General features: G+C 38.1%; 1 long non-coding RNA gene across 1 annotated transcript; it reads right to left on the minus strand.

Annotated features, from left to right (window-relative positions):
• Positions 1-349: 349 nt before the first annotated feature.
• Positions 350-1,023, minus strand: LOC122473880. The gene is made up of 2 exons (XR_006294734.1): positions 768-1,023; positions 350-610 (listed from the first exon to the last, which is right to left on the minus strand). It is a non-coding gene; the product is annotated as an uncharacterized LOC122473880 (long non-coding RNA).
• Between the last annotated feature and the right edge of the window lie 5,165 nt (positions 1,024-6,188).

Genomic DNA, 6,188 nt, shown 5'->3' on the forward strand with positions numbered 1-6,188 from the left:
ATTGAGCCACCCACATGCCCCCTAGTCTTTCACTATTAAATGTTCCTTGTAGATTTTCCATAGATACTTGTTATTAGGTTAAGAAACTTATTTGTATTCCTAGTTTGTGGAGTTTTGTTTTTTTTTTTTTATTCAGGAATGGATATTGAATTTCGCAATGATTTTCTCTTTTTTTTTTTTGAGGTGATCATATGATTTTTTATTTTTAATCTGTTAATGTGTGAATTATTTTCATGATTTTCAGATGTGTAGGGCCAGCTGATGAGCAGTTTTTATTTCATCTGTAACCTTAATTCCTCTTTGCCATAGGTCCTACTCTCTTATTACTGCTGTAACAAACTACCAAAACTTAGTGGCTTGAAACAACATTTATTCTTTTACAGTTCTGTATGTCAGAAGTCCAAAGTGATTCTTAAAGTACCAGAATCAAGGTGTCCGTGGGGCTGGTTCCTTCTGGAGACTTCCAGGGAATCTGCTCCTTGCCTCTTCCAGGTCCTGGAGGCTGCAGGCATTCCGTGGCTCCTGGCTACATTATTCTAATCTCTGCTTCTGTTGACACATCACTTTCTCCTTTGTCTCTGACAGTCTTGTGTCTCTCTCATAAGGATCTCTGTAAATACAACAGTACTTGAATAATCCAGAATTATCTTCCCCATCTCAAGATCTGTAACTTCATCGCATCTGCAAAGTCCCTTTTGCCATAACAGTTCACACTCACAGGTTCTGAGGATTAGAATATGGAAATATTTGGGGTCTAATTATCTCACTTTTAAGTTCCAGAACTATGGTTCCATTTCATAGCAGATGGCTTTTTAATCTCCCTGAGGACATAACTATATTTATTCCGAAGTATTTTCTCTATATCCTCAATCACATTTGTTCTTTAGCGGGGAGGGCCAATTTTTCTGACATTCGGTCCTGGTCCTCTTTCAAGGTGCATGTCTGTTCAAATATTTGACCGCTCTTGGCTGGTCCAGTTTGCAGTTAAAGGGTAAACTGAACAATAGTGAAAGCTGGCACACCCTTTATTACATCAAATATACATCTTTATTTCCTCATCAATGAATCTACATTCTGGACATTCCAAGAGGATTTCATCAGTGATGACACATGAGCAGAAGGGTGCATATCTCCAGTTTTTGTGCTCTATCACCTGGGTGTTGTATCTTGATTCCCTGGACATAGAACATGCTAAGTCTCCCAAGATACACCTATACTTCTCACTACTTTGTGGGAGACTTTAAATGCAACCAACTCTTTCAAAAACAAAAGTGTCTGTTTGTATGTATATGCTTACACATTTGCCTCGAATTCTGCTATGTCTATTTCTCCAATGCCAACATTCATGCTAAGAGCCCTTCCAAAATAAGTCATTTGCTTGGTCTATATACTGGTTCTCAGGGTTTTTTTCCCCGAGGGCAGAAGATGGCCACGAGATATTCAATGTGCAGGATGTGAGCAGCTGTTGCAAATTTAGTTCTCTAGTTAATTTCTCTGATTATTTTCCCATGATCTCTGCAGATCTTTGTATTTGGTGACTCTTAGCTTGGCATTTCTCTGGAGATTCTGTGGGAAAATCAGCTTTAGCATCAGTAGTTGTTTCTCTCCAGAGGTGAGGTTTTCTGTCCTTGTTTCTCCTTTAGACCAAGCCAGTCTGCCTTATTTTTCTTTCTCTTTGATGTCTTGTTTTTCTATGATTTATATCCATAAGTGGAATTGCTGGGTCATCAAGTATGTTCATCTTCAGCTATACCGTAATAAATATTGCCACACTGTTCACTAAAGTGTTTGAAATAGTTTCCCTTCCACCACAGCGTATGAGTCCTCATTTATCCCTGTCTTCATAATCCTTAGTACTGTCATTTAAATTTTTTTTTTTTTAATTTTGAAGAGAGAGAATGCACGCACTCACGGGCCAGGGGAGGGACAGAGGAAGAGAGACAGAGACAAAAAGAGAGAATCTTAAACAGGCTGCATGCTCAGTGCAGAGCTTGATGTGGGGCTCCCTCACACAACCCTGGGACCATGACCTGATCCAAAGTCAAGAGTCAGTTGTTCAACCAAAGAGCCACCCAGGTGCCCCGGTTTTGTCATATTTTCTAGATTTTGCTTACCTGACAGGTACCTCATTGTAGCTTTAATTTTCATTTTCCTGGATATTGGAGAGATAGAGTATCTTCTCATATTTTATTGGGTATTTTAATAAAATTAACATTTTCTTAGTTGCTTATATGTTCTAGTTAGTAATTTTTTTTTTAAGTTAGTCATTCTTATTTATCACATTGAAATGCGGATATCTTCTGGAAACCTGTGGTCTTTTTTCTTTACTCACATTAGCTTTGATTTTTAAAAAAATGTTTTAACGTGTATTTATTCTTGAGAGACCGAGACAGAGAGCGAGTGGGGCAGGGGCAAAGAGAGAGGGAGACAAAGAATCCAAAGCAGGTTCCAGGCTCCAAGCTGTCAGCATGGAGCCTAACGTGGGGCTCAAACCCACGAACCATAAGATCATGACCTGAGCTGAAGTTGGACGCTTTACCGACTGAGCTACCCAGGTGCCCCTAAATGTGTATTTAAAAAAATTTTTTTTAAATCTTTATTTTTGAGAGAGAGAGAGAGAGAGAGACAGAGTGTGAGTGGGGAAGGAACAGAGAGAGAGGGAGACACAGACTCTGAAGCAGGCTCTAGGCTCCAAGCTGTTAACACAGAGCCCGACATGGAGCTCGAACCCACGGATGGTGAGATCATGGCCTGAGGACACTTAATTGACTGAGCCACCCAGGCGTCCCATAACTTTGATTTTTTTTAAGATTTATTTTATTTATTTATTTATTTATTTATTATTTATTTAGTCATCTTTAGACTCAACATTGAGCTTGAACTTACAACCCTGAGATCAAGAGTTGCACGTTTTACCCACTGAACCAGCCAGGCGCCCCACATTAGCTCTGATGTTTAATTTACTGATTTTAATGTAGTATAATGTAACTTTTATTTATGCTCTGTGTTTTGTTTGGGTTTTAGTTTTATTAAAGTAGGACTCTGCTACCATGAGTTTATATAGATACCCTCCTCAATGTGATGTGTGTAATAATAGTAACTTGGGGAAACTTGTGAAGACTCGCTTATTGATCCAGTAGTCATTAATTTTCATGACTGTTTATTGTATTCTCAAGTAGAATATCTATTTTTTGAATTGCAGACAGGATTCTTGTAAGGCAGGACTCTTCGATCAAGCTTGTTAATCATGTTTCTCAAATTATTTGTCAGTTGTGTTGTTCTATTCCTTTCTGTACATAGTTTTTTTGGTCTGCTTTTCCTATTGAATACTAGAAGTGGTGTATTAAAATATCCTATAGCTCTCCACTTTAATTTTTGTTTGTTTTTCTACCATAAACCATGTATGTATGTATGTATGTACATGTACATAATGTGCATGTAGCTATGTAACATGCATATATGTTCAGAATTGCCGCATTTTCCCGGTGACATTCATTTTTTATGATCATATCATGATCCTTTTTATAATCATTAAGCTTTGGTTTTGAGGTTAAATTTTTATGCTGCTATTACTAAAATAAACCAGTTTTGTGTTTTTTTCCCCCTGACTTTACCTAATGCATCTTTATTCTAATCATTTTCCTTCCAATCTTGGTTTGTCCTTATCTTTCAGGTATGTATGTATGTCTCTTGTAAAACACACACCCCTGAGTGTTTTGCTTTGTTAAGGCTGCCATAACAAAGAACAATCAACTGGGTGTCTTAAACACAAAAATGGAAAGTCTCACAATTGTGGAGGCTAGAAGTCTGAGATCAAGGTGTTGGGAGCTTTTGAGGAAAAATCTGCCTCATACTTCTTCCCTAGGTGCTGGCTGATGTGATAGTAACTTCCAGCATTCCTTGTCAGTAGAAACATCACCTGATCTCTGCTTTCATCCTCAAATGTGATCTCCCTATGTCTATGCCTCTGGGTCTACCTCTTACCCTTTCTCTATAGACACCAGTCATATTGGATGTGGGGTTCACACTACTCCAATGTGACTTCATCTTAACTCTTTACATCTGCAATGACCCTATTTCTAAGTAAGGTCACTTTGGGGGCACCTGGGTGGCTCAGTCGGTTGAGCGTCCAACTTCAGCTCAGGTCATGATCTCGCAGTTTGTGAGTTCGAGCCCTGTGTGGGGCTCTGTGCTGACAGGTCAGAGCCTGGAGCCTGCTTTGGATTCTGTGTCTCTCTCCCCCTCTGCCCCTCCGTCACTCAGGGTCTGTCTCTTTATCTCTCTCTCTCTCTCATAAATAAATGAACATTAAAAAAAATTTTAAACAAGGTCACTTTCTGAGGTACTGGGGATTAGGACTACAGCATATGAATTTTAGGGGAACACAATTCAACCCATAACTCTTAGTTTTCAAAATTCAATCCAGGGGCACCTGGGTGTTTCAGCCTGTTGAGTGTCCAACTTTGGCTCAGGTCACGATCTCATGGCTCAGTTTATGAGTTCGAGCCCCACATCAGTCTCGCTGCTGTCAGCACATAGCCTACTTCAGATCCCCTCTGTCCCTCTCCTGCTTATGTGCACATGCATGCACACTTTCTCTCTCAAAATAAATAAATAAACTTAAAAAAAAAGAATCAGTTAAAAAAAAAGAAAAAGAAAAGTTACTTTAAAAAAAAAATAAATAAAAGTTCACCCTAAAAATACATGCGTAGGAGTGCCTGGGTGGCTCAGTCAGTTGAGCATCCAACTTCAGGTCTGGTCATGATCTTGGGGATCATGAGTTTGAGCCCTGTGTTGGGCTCTGTGCTGACAGCTCAGGTTCACGTTCTGTGTCTCCCTCTCTCTCTGCCCCTCCCCTGCTCCCATTCTGTCTCTGTCAAAAATAAATAAAAACATTAAAAAAAAAAGAAAATAAATAGGGGCGCCTGGGTGGCTCAGATGGTTAAACATCCCACTTAGGCTCAGGTCATGATCTCACAGTTTGTGAGTTCGAGCCCCACATTGGGCTCGTGCTGACAGCTCAGAGCCTAGAGCCTGCTTCAGATTCTGTGTCTCCCTCTCTCTCTGCCCCTCCTCCACTAGTGCGCACACGCTCTCTCTCTCTCAAAAATGAATAAAAACATTTAAAAAATTTAAAAATAGATAAAAATATAAATACATGTGTATATGCACATATATTATCATATACAATATTGTAAATATTTTGTATATAGAGATGTATATAAACATATTTGTAAATATATATATACTTACATCTACTTTTTTGCTTTCTACTTTATCTATCTTACATCTGTATTTCTCTTTTCCTGACTTATTTCTGATTGATCAAATAGTTTAAATTATTTTTTCATTTCTTGCAAGTTATACACTGAATTTTGTTTCTTTTTGTGATGATCTTTAAAATTTAATTAAGTGTGGGGTGCCTGGGTGGCTCAGTTGGTTAAGCATCCGATTCTTGATTTCGGCTCCCGTCATGATCTCAGGATTTGTAAGGTTGAGCCCCACATTGGGTTCCACACTGATAGCACAGAGCCTGCTTGGGATTCTCTCTCTCCCTCCCTCTCTGCTCCTCCCCTGCTTGCACACTTGCATGTACACTCTCTCTTTTTCTCTGTCTCTCAAGAGAAATAAACTTCTAAAAATAAATAAATAAAATAATTAAGTGTATAATCTTTTTTCAGAACTACTCAAGCAACTTAGAATTTTGCCATCACATTCTCATAGTATTTTTATTATCACCTAGTATATTTTTATTTACAACTTGTTTTTAACATGCTCCAAGTTAGTCGCTATTATCATTATTTTATGTAGATAATACTTCCAAAAGCCTACACAACAATTAACTGTTGCTTTACTCAGTATCTTTGTTGTATCTAAGTCTTCCCTCTGGACAGGAGTTTTTTTCTTTCTGACATGTTTTTTTAGACGTTCATTTAGTAAGAGAGTTTTAATAATAAACAGAGTTCTGTTTCCCTGAAAAATAAGAAATTAGTAATTTTAGACTGAAATCTCTTGTCTTTTCCTCTTGACTACGTTAGCAAATTCCCTCCATTTTGGGTTCTTCAATATGTGTTTGGATGTGGGTTAAAAAAAATTATCCTGATTGGCATTCATTGTGCTTCCTAAATCTGAATATATGATTTCTTCATCATTCATAGAAAATTCTTACCCATGTATATCTTCAACAA

The sequence above is a fragment of the Prionailurus bengalensis genome, chromosome B4, assembly GCF_016509475.1.
Source record: "Prionailurus bengalensis isolate Pbe53 chromosome B4, Fcat_Pben_1.1_paternal_pri, whole genome shotgun sequence".
NCBI classification, from domain to species: domain Eukaryota; kingdom Metazoa; phylum Chordata; class Mammalia; order Carnivora; family Felidae; genus Prionailurus; species Prionailurus bengalensis.